At 38.2% G+C, this 16,581-nt stretch overlaps 1 protein-coding gene across 16 annotated transcripts in view; it reads left to right on the top strand.

Moving 5' to 3' along the window:
- ROBO1 (roundabout guidance receptor 1) overlaps nucleotides 1-16,581 on the top strand; it is a 1,286,018-nt gene that overhangs the window by 1,026,095 nt on the left and 243,342 nt on the right. The window lies entirely within an intron of this gene.

Genomic DNA, 16,581 nt, shown 5'->3' with positions numbered 1-16,581 from the left:
TAGTCCACCTGCAAATTCTGATATACATATCTTCATGTGTATGCTCAGTCGTGTCTGACTCTTTGCGACCCTGTGAACTGTAGCCCACCAGGCTCCTCTGTCCATTTGATTTTCTAGACAAGAATACTGGAAGGAGTTTCCATTTCCTACTCCAGGGGATCTTTCTGACCCAGGGATTGAACCTGCGTCTCCTGCATTGGCAGGCAGGTTCTTTACCTCTGAGCCACCAGGGAAGCCCAGCATATCCTCTTACTCAACACTATCTTCTGGTGATTGCCAAGAGGTTTATATCGTATCTTTCAAGTATGTTCAGATAGAAAAGAAGAAGGGACCGTATTTATAAGCCATTTAAAAATAGCAAAACCAATACAATATTGTAAAGTTTAAAAAAATAAATAAATAAATAAAATAAATGTGAATTTAAAAAATATATATTTTTGCTTATTTAAATTGAGTCGTTTTCCATGTATACAGAAACTAATCAAGATTCTAAAGAAATTCTCACTTCTAGGCTTATTCAAGTTGTTAGCTAAACTCAGTTCCTTGTGTTTCTGGTTGTGGAAATGAAGTCTTTGATTTTGTGTTTCTATGCTGCCTGTCAATCAGGCTGTCTTTGCTCCTAGAGCCCTGTACATTGCCCTTATTCTTCCCCTTGCTTTACTACTGGCCCCATTCAACAAGGGCTGGTGAAGTCCCTCATGCTTATAGCCTCTCTGATCTCTGCTGTATCTCTCTGATATTGATCAGAGAAAGTTTTCTGCTTTCAAGGCTTCTGTGATTAGATGGGGCCCCCATGCATAATCCAGTATACTCTCTCTACATTATGGTATACATGTCCTTCACTGGGGCTTCCCTGGGGGCTCAGTCAGTAAAGAATCCACCTGCAGTGCAGGAGACCCGGGCTTTAATCCCCAGGTTGGAAAGAACCCCTGGAGAAGGAAAGGGAAACCCATTCCAGTATTCTTGCCTGGAGAATCCCATGTACAGAGAAGCCTGGCAGGCTCTAGTCCATGGGGTCGCAAAGAGTCAGACACGGCTTAGTGACTAAACCACCACCAACACCAAAGAATTCATTACATTTCCAAAGTCCCTTTGCCATTCAGGTTAATACATTCACATATTCTGATTAAGGCATGGATATCTTTGGGATTTGGGCTTCCCTGGTATCTCAGCTGCTAAAGAATCTGCCTGCAATGCAGAAGACCTGGGTTCGATCCCTGGGTTGGGAAGATCCCCTAGAGGAGGCAACCCACTTCAGTACTCTTGCCTGGAGAATCGCCAGGGACAGAGGAGCCAGGCGGGCTACAGTCTATTGGTATGCAAACAGTCAGACATGACTGAGCGACTAAGCACAGCACAGCACATCTTTGGGATCTATTATTTTAAATCCAAGTATACAATGTAGAAGTTTCAGAAAAAATTTCCCCTGTCCTCCCTTTCACTTTTTCAATAGTTTATCTCCAATATCTGAAGGTCAAAGAAACTTACAGTCTAGTTGGGAAATAAAATCTATATTCTCCTATTAGGATGTATGGGGCTCCCAAGAGCTATTAAAAAGAAATGTTCAGGACCCAAAGGAAATTGCAGTTCTTTCTAATGGGGAGAAAAAAGATCAAGGAAAGCTTCTTTGAAGAGGTAGCTTTTGAAGTATATCCTGAAGGATGAATAAGGGAAAGGTATTTTTTTGTCTTAAGGACTACAAGACTTAAAAGCAAAGGCATATGCTATATTCAGGATGTGGCGGCAGTCTGGGATTCATAGAGGTATGAAATAAAAATGGGATTTTGTAACTTGCTAAGAAGTTAGAACTTTATTCTATAATAGGAGTCATCTAAGCTTTTTGGCTGCAGGAAGTAATAGACTAAAAGTCATGTTTTAGAAAATGAAAGTCTTGTGACAAAGTGGAGGATATATTGGAGGGATAGCACCAGTTGGAAGGCTCTTGTGTAGAAGGGGAAGGAGAAGGGAGGAAAATCCTAGTAGAAATGGTAGAAATTATGCAATTATATCCAGCAACTCTTTCAAGGTGTTTGACTGAATGAGGGGTTGATGGTAAATGTAGGTTTTCTAGCCTTGGAGACTGAGGAAGGTAATGTTATTATTCCAAGATAAAGGAGATGTGAAGAATAAGGTTTCTGAGTGAGAAGATAAGGAGCTTAGATTTGTACATTTACTATCATCATGTAATTTGAGAAGGAAATTGGGAGGGCTTTAGGCCAAAGGTATCTATAGGAAGTCTTATCAACATCAGTATGATAGTTGAGGTAAAAGAATGAGTAAGGTCATTTGGTGAAAAAATGAAGAAACCCACAGTGTTCTTGGTGAGATTGAGGATTGTCCACATATGAGGGGGAAGTAGCAAGAATTTAATTGGTAATGGAAGTTAAGATGAAGCTTTCTGGGATACTGGGGAAAACTTCCTACAAGGGGAGCTTCAAAATTGAAGAGGGAAGTTTGTATACTTTTACCAACCTTTCCTTTTCCCACAACGAAAAGTCTGAGAATGTAATATAACATAAGGTGACTATAAGTGATAAGTGTGTACTGTTAAACTGTTACATTGACATTTGCTAAGAGAGTAGAACTTAAATCTTCTCACTTAAAAAATAAAGGATTAATACGTCATGTGATGATGTGTTAATTAACCAGCAGGTGAATCCTTTTACAGTGTGCTCATGCTCATTCATTTGAGTTGTGCCTGACTCTTTGCGATGCTGTGGACTGTAGCCCGCCAGGCTCCTCTGTCCATGGAGATTCTCCAGGCAAGAATACTGGAGTGGGTTGCCATGCCCCACATACGGGTATTTTCCTGACCCAGGGATCAAACGCGCATCTCCTGCAGCTCCTCCATTGCAGGTGAATTCTTTACTGATGAGCCTCCAGGGAAGCCCTTTCACAATACATATATATATGTGTGTGTGTGTGTGTGTGTGTGTGTGTGTGTGTGTATAAAATCACTACAGTGTACACTTCAATATTTTACCATTTTATTTGTCTGTTGTACCACAAAGCTAAAATTTAAACAAATCGGTAGCTAGAGGAGGAGGAATTTAGGAAAAGATGTGAACGTGCCTCTTCTAGGAAGAGGTACTATTTGCCAGAGTGCGGGAAGCTTCAAGTAGCAGAAGATGTTCAAAGAGAACACCTTGAGGGTCTGTACCTGGAAGGTCCTGGTAGGGGCTAAACACTTATTTTGAACTGAGTTGAAGTCACTCCATTTGGCAGTTAGCCTCATGGGATCTGGACAAGGAAAATGAATCAAGTCTGACTGCTTGGTCCTGGTTCCAGACAATTCAGTCTGTGGTTAAACCAGTTACTTTTGTTAAGGAGCCTTTCTTCTTTCAGCTTACTCATTTCTGTACTTTTATTACTATTATTATTTTGTTTTGTTCATCTCCCTTAGTTTCTTGGTAAAGATACATGGGGAAAATCCATCATGGTTTCCTACGAATCAAGGAAAAAGTCTTTAACCACAATTAGACCAGAATAACTAGAAACATCATTATGTTCTAAAAGCAGTGTTTCTTTACATTATTTTCCACTCAGAATACCTCATATTATTTCTCTTCCTTCTTTTTCCATAAACCTTCATTTGATGCTCATTTAAACAGACTCTACCTCCTAATACCCTTTCTCACTGCTGATATATACAGTTTTCTCTCACTATCAGGGGGACTGGTTCTAGGAAAACCCTCATAACCAAAAGATGCAGATGCTTAAGTCCCTCATATAAAATGGTATAGTATTTGAATATAATATACATGCATCTTCCATATACTTTGAATCATCTCTAGATTACTTATAAAACATAATACCATGTCAGTGCTATATAAGTAGTTGTAAATATAATGCAAATACTATATGAATAGTTTCTAGTATGTAGTGAATTCAAAGTTTTCTCTTTGGAATTTTTCAGGAATTTTTTTCTGAATGTTTTTGACCCATGACTGGCTGAATCTATGAATCAGAAGCCCACAGATAGGAAGGATTAATAATTATTCATACAGTAGAAACTTTATTATAACTTTAACACTTATTTGTTGATTTTCTTTTAATTTCGACCTCTGTCACTATCTTGGGGATTTAGGCATCAGAGGATCCACTCAACACCTTGGTCTTTCAATTCCCTGACCACCTTATCTACATCTAATCTTTTCCTCCTCATTACTATGTTCCTGTCCTATGTCTGATCACCTCCAAAATTGCATTTCCTCGGAAACCTGCAATTCAAACTCTCTGTCCTTACATTTAAATCCATCAGGAAGACTACTTGCAAACACACCCAGCTCCATCTATAATACTTTGCTCCATTGCTACCGGGAACACCTTGGCATGAGTTCCTTTCTCCTGCTCTACTTCAAGAGTCTGTGACTGGTCTCCCTGCCTCCGTTCAGTTTCCCTAGAATCCTGCATGGGACACATAGCTGTTGAATGAATGAAAGACTGTGTACATGTTGAGGAAAAGGGAAAAGTTTGGGATATTGATTTGCAGTTCCCAGATACGTCCTGCAGTAGTCATGTCCAGTCTTTGGCAGTGTTTTTGTACTTACCTCAGTTCACTGCAGTTCAGTCGCTCAGTTGTGTCCGACTCTTTGCGACCCCATGAACCACAGCACGCCAGGCCTCCCTGTCCATCACCAACTCCCGGAGTCCACCCAAACCCATGTCCATTGAGTCGGCGATGCCATCCAACCATCTCATCCTCTGTCGTCCCCTCCTCTTCCTGCCCTTACTTAAGTTGTAGAAAATGTCACTTCTGAGATTGGCCATACATATGTATTCTTTTGGGCTTCCCTGGTGGCTCAGATGGTAAAGAATCCACCTGCAATGCAGGAGACCTGGGTTTGATCCCTGGGTCAGGAAGTTTCCCTGGAGGAGGGCATGGCAACCCACTCCAGTATTCTTGCCTGTAGGATTCCATGGACAGAGGAGCCTGGTGGCCTAGGGGGACACAAAGAGTCTGAGACACAAAGAGTCTGACATGACCGAGGGACTAACACTTTCACTTTACACACATGTATTCCTTTAAGTAAAGTGCTCTGGACACTTCTCCAAGCTGGTTACAAAATCCCATTTTCTAAGGATCTTCAGATGTTGAGACCCTCCCTGGTAGCACTAATTGGTTCCATCATCAGGGTTGGTCTGTGACATCAACCTCGGTGGTGGCATAGTACCTCACATTCTGCTTTTGGTCCTGGTGAAGACAGGGTCTAGAGTGACTGAAGAGGTGAATGAAGGAGCTATTTTGAGAGGTGGGGCCCATTTTTTTTTACTGATTTCCTCTGGTGGGTTCTCTAAAACTGTGGTCTCCAAACTTTTTGGCAGCAGGGACCAGTTTCATGAAAGACTATATTTCCATGGACTGGTGGGAGTGGGGAGGCAGAGAGGATGGTTTGGGGATGATTCAAGTGCATTACATTTATTATGCCCCTCCTGATATGTCAGGAGGTGGAGCACAGGTGGTAATATGAGCCATGGGGAGTGGCTGTAAATACAGATGAAGCTTTAATCACTAGCCTGTCACTTGCCTTCTGTGGTGAGGCCTGGTTTCCTAACAGGCCATACACCCAGGGAGTTGGGACCCCTGGTCTAAGAGAATGAACAGTCCCAGTTCTGCTTTAAATAGCTCAACTTAAAATAACCCTCACCTTATCAAAGCACAGGTCCTAAAATGCTGCCCACCACCCCTGTTTAATGAAGAAGGCCTGTTTGTAGGCTGAGAAAGATGGGATGGAGAGATAGTCTAGCCATATTGACAGCTAGGAGCTGGAGGCATCAAATATTTTCCATTTCATATCTTGACAATATATTAGGACTGTTTCCTGTGTTTTACATGACAGTTGAACATTTGTCAGAATGCTGACCTTGAGGCCTCGTAAGGTTCTGTAACATTAAAGATTCCATTATGCTCATTATACTCACTTTATCAAGAGTCATCCAGGTTTAAAAAAAATAAGAATTTGAAACAAGGGTTGCTGACAGCTGAAGGCCATTTAGAAAGTACTGACTTAAAACTTGAGATTTATTAATAAAAGAGAGAGGCCCCTCCTGCTTCACTTAAGCCTAGATGTGTACCATCAGGCAAAACATTTCAACCCTTCAGTTGTTCTAAATGTTAGTGTGTCAGCATTACCTGAAGGGCTTGATAAAACCAGATTGCTGGCCATAACCCCAGTTTCTGATTCAGCGGTTCTGAAGTTGGGTCTGAGAGTTTGAATTTCTGAAATGTTCCCATACGATGCTGCTGCTGCTGGTGGTCCAGAGACAACACTGGGAGAACCACTGCCTTAACCTCTTCAAGTCTGTTTTCTCATATCTAAAAATAGGTATATCTAGAGCTCATTTCTGTGGGTCTATTGTAAGAATGTTGGTTTGGTCGCTAAGTCGTGTCCGACTCTTGCGAGTCCATGGGCTATAGCCTGCTAGGCTCCTCTGACCATGGAATTCTCCAGGCAAGGATATTGGAGTGCATGCATTTCCTTCTCCAGGGGATCTCCCTGACCCAGGAATCGAACCCGGGTCTCCTGTATTGCAGGCAGATTCTTTACATACTGAGCTATGAGGGAAGCTATTGTAAGAATAGGGCACACTTAAACATGAGGCTCAGAATAAGGACTCGGTTGATGCTTAACTCTTAAGTTAACCCCTTATGGCTAATTGTCTAAAGCGGACAAAAGTTAAATTTTAAAAATTTCAAGGTTTTCAAGTCTGTCGATCCATCTACTACAATTGCAAAAACACATTTCCTTGTATTGTACGCACCTATGTTCACTGGTTGAAGAATGAAGCTTACCTGTACACATTCACAATACTTGTCATATTTATTTGTTTTTGTAAGTATATTGTCTAATGATTATACTACCTATTTGAAACCTTAAAAAACAGCTTTTAGGAGGATGAATATTATGTGAATAAATGTTGTAAGTAATATTTATAACCTGAGTTCTGATTGGAAATATTTTCAATAGATATAGCTATGAATAAAATTGTTTGAAAAAGTCACTTTGAAAAATATCATTAACCTTTAGTTAATGCTGTAAACATTGTTTGAAAATGAGAAAAACATCATTTGGAATGGGATTTTTTAAAGGGGTAAAGGTTGAATTTAGGACTGGCCCTTTAGGGTGAAAAGAAACAATGGTGATAATTTTCAAATATATGGTATCTTTTATAGATTGCACTGACTATCCAGAATGTAAAATATACTTTGATCAAATGTAGATAATTCATTTAATTGTATGAAATATAACTTTTAAATAAAAATGCATTTTGTTCAGTATGCTCTAAACATAATCTATATCAAAGGAGATCGGATGATTTAGTGTATTTTTATTAAGTTAGACTATACCTATAGGTCAGAGCGCATAGGAGGAGACAGAGTTTGTGAACATAGCTTGGGCTCTTGCAATTATTGGTTATACACTAACTGTTGGGAGAATTAATTGTATGTCCTTACAGTGTTTGGGTTACCTTGAAAAATCCAGTGACCTTTAAATTTATGATACTATATTTTATCTCCCAAGATGACATCCTTGTAATAAGCATAGGAAAGTTATTCAGCTTGAGATAGCTTCTATATTCTTCTGTTGACATGTTTATTCACTTTGTTTATGTGCTTGTTCTTGGCCTTTTCCCCTGAATTTTTTAATACTTTTTTTTTTTTTTTTGCTAGGGTATGGTGCCTACTAGATTAAATGTAATTCTCAAGTTAGCTAAAGATTTTGTGTTTCCTATAAAATTTTACAGTAAGTCCTGGAAACAGCCATCTAGATTTCTTGTTCAAAACCCATTTCTGATGTTTAAAACTGTAAAGGAATTATAGCCATTATGTAGATTACTTAAAAAATAGATCTTTCTTTTAGAGTGTAATTTGTTACCATGAAGCTTAAAAAAATAGGAAGTTCGAGAAGTGTATCTTTCTGAATATTCCCTTGGAACTAACTATACTCTTAACTTTTAAACATTTTTTTCCTCTTAGAATAATAAAAACAACATGTAAAAGTAATTTTTGATCTGGATGAAGTTTCATAGTTTCATTTTCCTTAGAGTTTAAAAAGGAAAAAGATTCTGGTACGTTTTCATCATTTTATGTTGAGAGAGAGAGCAGTCTGTGATAATTCAAGTTCCTTTTGCAGTAATTCTTTGTTCCTATTAAGATGTATGTTTAAATTAAAAAAAATTGTTATTTAATGATTTTTAAGGAGACTTTGTTCCTTATTGTACTCTTGTCTGTGACCTAGTTTTAAAAGTTAAGCTTAAAGTAATGCTTACTGTAGCTGTAATAATACTGCATGAAGCCTGAGCAGAGAAATTTAAAGATGTATAATAATATGTAATATGTTTAATGAGGTTATCTGAGTCACTTTAACTTTTGAGAACCATATAATTTGAATAATTATGGTGAAAATATTAATGAAAAAACCCCCGTTGTCTGGCAGTGCAGAGGTGTGTAATTGTTTAAGGCAAATTATCGAGCCAGGTAATTCCCACAGGGTGGCATAGTCAAATGTTTTCACCTTGCTCAGTGTACAGTTGCCCAGATTTTGCACAAATCTGCCAGATTTTGCTGGTTTGGAAACGCGTTTTTTCAGTACTCCAGTAGTAGATCTCTTTCACAGAACAGAAACAAACTTTTGTTTACCAAAGTGGAAAGTGGGGAGCAGGGATAAATTAGGAGTTTGGGATTAACACATACACACTACTATATATGAAATGGAAGGGCTTCCCAAGTGGCACAGTAGTAAAGAATCTGCCTGCAAATGCAGGAGACGCAAGAGATGCAGGTTCAGTCCCTGAGTCGGGAAGATGCCCTGAGAGGGAAACTGCAATCCACTCCAGTATCCTTTCCTGGACAATTCCATGGACAGAGAAGATTGTTGGGCTATAGTCCATGGGGTCACAAAGTCAGACCCAATTAACCGGCTAAACATACACACGCATATATGCAATAGATAAGCAACAAGGACTTACTGTATATCACAGAGAAGTATACTCAGTATTTTATAATACCTTATAAGGGAGAAGAATCTGAAAGAATTTATATATATATGTATATATATAAATATGTATATTTCATGTATATATATATACACACACATATATATATGAAAGTGTGAAAATGTTAGTCGCTCAGTCATGTCCAACTCTTTGCAGGCCCATTTTCTATAGCCTTCCAGGTTCAGACTTCTCTGTCCATGGAATTCTCTGGGCAAGAATACTAGAGTGGGTAGCCATTCTCTTCTTCAGGGAGTCTTCCTGACCCAGGGATCAAACCTGGGTCTCCTGCACTTCAGGCAGATTTTTTTACCATCTGAGCCATCAGGGAAGCCTATATATGTATATTTGCAAATAAGTTGACAGGTAAATTATATATATGTATATATAATATATATAACTGAACCACTTTGCTGTATACCTGAAAATAATAGAACATTGTAAATCAAGTATTCTTCAATTAAAAAAAATAGATCTGTTTCTCAGAGTAGACTCAAATTAATCAAACTCCTAGAGACTTAATACATAAACCAGAATGTTAACTTGGACACTTAGGTTTTCTGAACACCAACTTTTTCCTCTGTGGCCATAATACAAAGACATACTCTCTTTGAGATGCTGCTAGGTGTGCATGACATCAGAATAAGTGGTCAGAGTATAACTCAAATGTTTAGTGGTATTAGGCTTACTGAACTTAATGATAATAGCTTTATCACAGGTACTTTGTGTTCTCCAGGGCCAGAAAAATCACATTTTTGTATATTGGCACCCATTTCAGGGGACAATGGTTGGATGATTAATGCCCAATAAACCTTTTTTTGTCTGTTCAGTAGTTGATCAGCTCCCATCCTTTCGAGTTATAACCTTCTTTTTGTTATACCATTCTATCAAAGTGTAAGCAAATTTTGGTGCCCTGGGAAATTTCTTATCCATTAGGCAAAGGGCTTTTAATACATTTAATATTTTGAAAATCCGTAGAAGTTAATTGAAAAACATGAAAAGAACCTATAATCTTCATTGCATTTTTTATTAGACAAGCCTCTATATTAAAATTGTGTATACTTTCCAGCATGTGTACAATTTTAGAAAAATTTTAACAATTGCCATAAAAGATTTATTTGGAAGTTGTAATGTAAATTTTTGATTCTTAGTTTAAACTGAAAGAGTTCATTGTTTCTGATTATAAAAATAAAACTAATATATATGCTCCTCCAAGAAGAATCACTACATAAATGGATAAAGAAGAAAAGGCAATTCATCCATAGTCCTGCCACACAGAGAAAGCCACTCTTCGTATTTTGGCATATATGCTTTTTAATAAAAGTGTACTTAACTCTAAGGTGATTCTGTTAGGCTTCTCCAGAGAAGCAGAAACAAAAGGAAATCTATATATAGGAAGATATGTAACAACAGGACGTTGTTAGAAAGAAAGATATGTTGTAAGGAATAGACTAACATGATTGTGGGGCTGGAAGGTCTGAAAAATGTGTAGGATGGGAGACCCAGGGAAGGGCTGATGTTGCAGTCTTGACTCTGCAGGCAGAATTCCTTTATGTGTTGCAGGGGAAGTAGGCGAAAGGGGCCTCAGCCTTTTCTCTTAAGGCCTTCAACTGACTGGTTGAGGGCCAAACACATTATGGCAGGTATTCTGCCTTACTGAACGCCCACTGATTTAAACATTGCTTATCTCTTAAGAATACCTTTACAGCACCATCCAGATGGTTCTTTGGCCACACAGTTAGGTACCATTGCTTAGCCAAGCTGACACATAAGATTAACCATTATAGTAATCTTATATTATCACTTTTATTGGCCTCATGGTAAAATCCAAACCCCTTAGCCTGTTAGCCAACATCTTTTATAAGTTGACCTCTGCTTATCTTGTTTGTCTCACTTATAGACACCTTTCTTCTCATTGCTAAAATAACAGGGCATCAAATAGTGATAACAAAGAATTGAAAAGTGGGCAAGCATTAAGTGTTTTTAATGAAAAATTATAAGAAGGAATTAAATCTTACTGCTGGTGGGCTGCTGTCCATAGGGTCGCACAGAGTCGGACATGACTGAAGCGACTTAGCATGCATGCATGCATTGGAGAAGGAAATGACAACCCACTCCAATATTCTTGCCTGGAGAATCCCAGGGACAGGGGAGCCTGGTGGGCTGCTGTCTGTGGGGTCGCACAGAGTTGGACATGCCTGAAGCAACTTAGCAGCAGCAGCAGCAGCAGCTGACCACAATTTTTCCTAATTTTGGGGGTGATTTCTTAATATTGTTTGAATTAGTAGTTTCCTTTAGAGAATTTTGTCAGTTATTATTTAATATGAATTGTTATACTATAGGAAGTAGAATTGACATTATCATACAGAAAAGAAAAATCTGTTATAATGATGAAGATTTTCACTTAATTGGTGTCAAATATATTTCAGAGGTTTAAAGTACTCCTCACAAATCATCTTTACATTTTGGCTCAACATATATTAAATTGCTTTGCTTAATTATAAGTATTCTATAATACTAAATGAGATCTTCAGATGGCTTTAGGGAAAAACCATTAAAAATGAATGCATACTAGAAGTTATGTTTCATTTCCTAGGAACTGATTCTAAATTAAAACATGGTTTAAATTTCTGGGAAGCTACACATTGATTTAATGCATTGCTTACATTTACAATATATGGAGAGGTCATTATTTATAACCTTATTGATAACTAGTATAAGTACCCTATAAGTGTTTCCCTATAATGTTTATATTATATTGGAAAAAATCACTAAATTTTCAGTATTTTTAAAATAGGAAACTCAGTATGCTTGTTTGCAGTCTAGAAATTATTTTGGGGTGAAGTGAAGTGAAAGTTGCTCAGTTGTGTCTGACTCTTTGTGACCCCTTGGACTATATAGTCCATCAAATTCTCTAGGCCAGAATACTGGAGTGGGTAGCCTTTCCCTTCTCCAGGGGATCTTCCCAACCCAGGGATCGAACCCAGGTCTCCTGTATTGCAAGTGGATTCCTTACCAGCTGAGCCACAAGGGAAGCACAAGAATACTGGGGTGGTAGCTATCCCTCTTCCAGTGGATCTTCCCAACCCAGGAATCGAACTAGGATCTCCTGCCTTGCAGGTGGATTCTTTACCAACTGAGCTATCAGGGAAGCCCTATTTTGGGTTGAATGAAGTGAATTAATCAAAATAAAATGTGACTAATAATTCTCACAGATAAGGTATGAATTTTTCTGGGAAGGGCAACTAAAAGCACTTAAAAATATGAAGATTAGTTCTATAAAATGTACATTAGTATTACAAAGCATTATTGATTGAGCCTTAACAAGACATGAAAAAATACAAAAAATGAGTTAACATAAATATTAAATCAACAAAAAGCACAACTTAAAAAAAGTAGACTTTGCTGTTGAGATTTTGACTTTTTTTTAACAGCAAAGTCTACTTTTTAAAAAAGTTATGCTTTTTGTTGTTTCATTTTTTAATATTTATATTAACTCATATTTTGTATTTTTCATGTGTTACTTGGTAAAGCTGAGTCAATAATGCTTTGTAATACTAATGTACATTTTGTAGAATGGATCTTCATATTTTTAAGTGCTTTCAGTTGCCCTACCCAGATAAATTCATACTTTATCTGTGAGAATTATTAGTCATATTTTATAGATAAACATCCAGTAAAAGAAAAACAACAACAACCAACAATTGTTGAATGCTTTCTGTATACCAGGAACTGTGCTGAGTATTTGCATGGAGTATAACTTTTAATCTCCACAACTGCATTGTAATGGTGGTAGTGAGACATATTGTTATGATAAAGTGAAGAGATAAACCAGGGATTCAGGGGACCCAGGTTCCTGCCAAAGCTTCTAATAAACATGTTTATGCAAACACTGCTAATGCTTCCTTACAAGTAACTGAAGGGAGTTGGTTAAGAACCTCTGTCTTTGTAAAGCATTGTTCCACTGAACTCCATCGAACTGCCAACTCAGCATCTTTACCACAAGATCTAGAAGACACCTCAAGGTCACTGTGTCCAAAACTAATATTGAAGACTGCTCCAGTCCCAGGCTTCCCAGCTCAGTAAACACAAACTGCATCTTCTTGTTCAAGTGAAATACTGTTCAGCCGTCCTTGACTCCTCTCCTCCTTTCATATGCATCATCCAGTTTATCAGCAGATCCTGTCATCTCCACCTTGAACATGTACCCAGGCTCTCATGCTTCCTTTTCATCACCACTCTTGTGGCCAACTGAGACACCATGTTCTTTACCTGGTTTACTGCATTAACCACCCAGGCGGGCTCCCGCTTCCACCCCTGCATAATCCTCACATCCCTGCTTCTTCTCGCGAGCTCCAGGGAGCCTTTTAGAATGCAAGTCACTTCATATTCTGCTCCGAACCCCTGAAGAATTTCAGTCTCACTTTGGGTCAAAGAGAAGTCTGCACAGAACTATGAACCCGATATGATCTCTGTTCTCACCCCTCCCCCAGTCCCTCTGGACCTTGTTTTCCCTGCTAGGGCTCACTTCTCTCCAGACAAGCAGGATACCTTCTTCCTGGAGAGTTCTATCTCTAGACGCCCACTTATTTGCTTCCTTACCTTTTTAAATTGATGCTGCGCTAAGGTCACAAAAATAGGATTTCTCTGATTTCTGGTTGGGTGCCCTGCACCCTTACCCTGCACACTGTTACCCCTCCATGCTGCTTTAGTTTTCCATTTAGCATTTGTTGCCATGAGGGCGAGGATTCCATCTTCTTTGTTCACTGCTTTGTCTCAGGATCTAGAACAAATTTAGTTGAATGAATGATAGATTAAATGAAAATATTTCCTACCACACTTGTGATATAGCTCTGTAAATATATCTACTTTTTTAGATGGGATGAAGAAGTAAAATAAAAACCTTCCCCTTTTCTTTTAAAACAGCTATTAGGTTAGGTTTAACTAAGACAATTTCCGTGGTTGCTGAGAAAACATGAAATTATAAAAATCTTTCCTGGATCATCCATGATGCTATACTTCATTTGCAGAAATATAGCAAGGTTGTTCAGAATTCACAATGTACAGGTTGTTTTTATGGAAATAAAATGATAGAAATAAAGGGAAAATTTTTTATCAGGCTACTTAATTGTCTGATAATTCTCAATCTTTTAGCAGGTTACTCTTTTCCAAACACACTGTTGTTATACAAACAAAACGATTATATATGTATATATATATATTTGTTGTTTAGTCGCTAAGTTGGGTCGAATTCTATGCAATTTCATGGACTATATAGCCCACCAGGCTCATACATATATATGTAATGCTTTTAATAATCCCTAACTTTTCTTTTACCTGAATGCAGAAAGCACTTAATGAACAGTGAAAATTTTCTAGACTGAAATGAGCTGGCCTAGTTTTATTTCCTCTTTAACTTAGTGTGTGGCCTTGGAGAAGTTACATGCTCTTACCAAGCCAGGGCTCTTATCTTTAAAATAGGTGTAATAATAGGTGTAATAATAACCACTCTCTTACCTGCCTGACTGGATTGTTAAGGTTAATAAGATAATGGCTGTTTAGAACTTTGAAGTCCTCAGGAGGAAGGTGTATGAGAGAAGGAGTGTTACATTTTTCTGATGGAAAAATGCCCTGGTCCAGATATTTTGCCAGCTTCCCTAACAGACTTATGGAAGCACGTTGGCCCTCCTTAGACAACTGTTTTGAGGTACGACTTCAGGTACTCAACGTGTCAGCACAGCTAATCTCTGAGATCTACCAGCTTTACACATGTGTTCTGCAGTACCGCGATGAAAAAGAAACAAACTCTGGCCTGAGACATTTCTGGCACCTATTATGGAAGATACACATTTACCAAATTTCTATTTTTCCATTATAGTAATTTGAAACTCTTTTGGACGTACCTGTCCAAGGTAAACTTGGTTTCTTTAGGAGTTATATTCCATCCTCTGTCGGATGTCTTTTAGTCATGATAATGTGTCTTCAGTGGTTATCTCCAAGATTCTAAGAGGATTTCCCCTTCACTTGCCTTTTTAAAAAAATCATTTCACTCTTCAGCCTGGAGCCTAGATTTGATTAATCGATTTCCCTGTTCTATTTAAGGGTTGTTTTTATTAATGCACTTTTCAAGCCGAGACACAGCATTATCGCCTTCTCGATCACTGTACTGAGTGTTGAGATCTGAGCAGGCCAGCTGTAGCAGCTGTGTTTCCCCACTGGATCTCGAGCTGAAAACTTTCATCTCCTTTGCTGTCTCAGCTGCTGATCTGAGGCTATGGCCTTCCCATAACTCAAAGCAGTTTCAAAGCAATGAAAGTAACCTCTTTGGAATGCTTTTGGAAAACCACAGAAAGGTTCTTTAAAAGTACACCACTTATATACTTTAAATGAATGTTTCCATTTTAAGGTAATAACAGCATAATGTCAGGAGTCAATGCATGGTATTTAACTACACTATGAACATAGTGTAGGCTTGTCTAAATAGACCAATTAAAGAAAGAAAGAAAAAAGAAACAGCAAAGATTGGAATCCTTAAAATGATCTCATAGCTGTGGAATCTATGAATCGAAGGTTGTGTTTTCCAAAATTCTATGTATAAGGTAACATTTTCTATAGGCCTGTAGATTTTTTTTCCCCTTAGCTTAGAGATTGTGTGAAAAGATGCCATCATCACAAATGAGAATGGTATTAATTGTTTTAACTGGGAAGGTGCCTAGTGTTCACAGGGAAACATTTTAGATTGGAGTTTGATTTACTGGGGGAGTGGGGAGGATCAAATCTGCATGTCTTTAAATAATAATTTGTTAAATCTGCCATCAGTGCAATAAAATGTGACTGATGATTTACAAGATGAAGGGTCATTTTAGTGAAATTTGACATTGACCTCCAAGTCTGGACCAGAAGAAAACTGGGTTTTATATTTGTCTTGCCTTCACAGAGGCAATTGTCACTCCAAACCTCACTTGTTCTGACTTCGTGGTGAGGTAACTAAAGAAGGACTCTGAAATGTTTGTAATTACAAAAGAGATTACTAATTAGATTTTACATTTATATCTTTCTTACCATTTACCTAGTGTTTAGTGGCAAGAAGAAGCCTCATCCTGGGGCACTGGCAGAGGAAGAGAAATCTTTGGAGCTAATTTAGATGTCCAGTTGATGTTATATAAAAATAAGCAGAATTCCAATATTTCAGAGTCTCCCAGGGCCACCGTTACGAGTCAGCAAAGTGGAGCACACTACTGTAGTCCAGGAAAAATAATTTACTTGCCTTAAGAATTCTGAACACACTGTGTGGGTTTTTTTTTTTTTTTAAGTGATTTACTGCACGGATTTTAAAGCTTTTCTTCATAAGCACCAGTATCACCTTATCTGGAAAGGCAGCTTATTGCAGTCCTCCAGAGAGATTGCCTGAGCTACCAGGGGATTAAAGCATGTAGACATGCTATCACTTTCTCCTCTGGAGTCTCCCCAGACATGCTGGGCATAATACTTAGTTCCAGTGAACTGTTCTTGAACCTCTGCCATTCCAAGACTGCATTCGTTGGTATAGTTTTCAGAGTAGCTTAAGAAAAAATTCTACTCACTTTA

This window comes from Ovis aries, chromosome 1 (genome assembly GCF_016772045.2).
Source record: "Ovis aries strain OAR_USU_Benz2616 breed Rambouillet chromosome 1, ARS-UI_Ramb_v3.0, whole genome shotgun sequence".
NCBI classification, from domain to species: Eukaryota; Metazoa; Chordata; class Mammalia; order Artiodactyla; family Bovidae; genus Ovis; species Ovis aries.
This window is presented reverse-complemented; position numbering and strand designations above follow the sequence as displayed.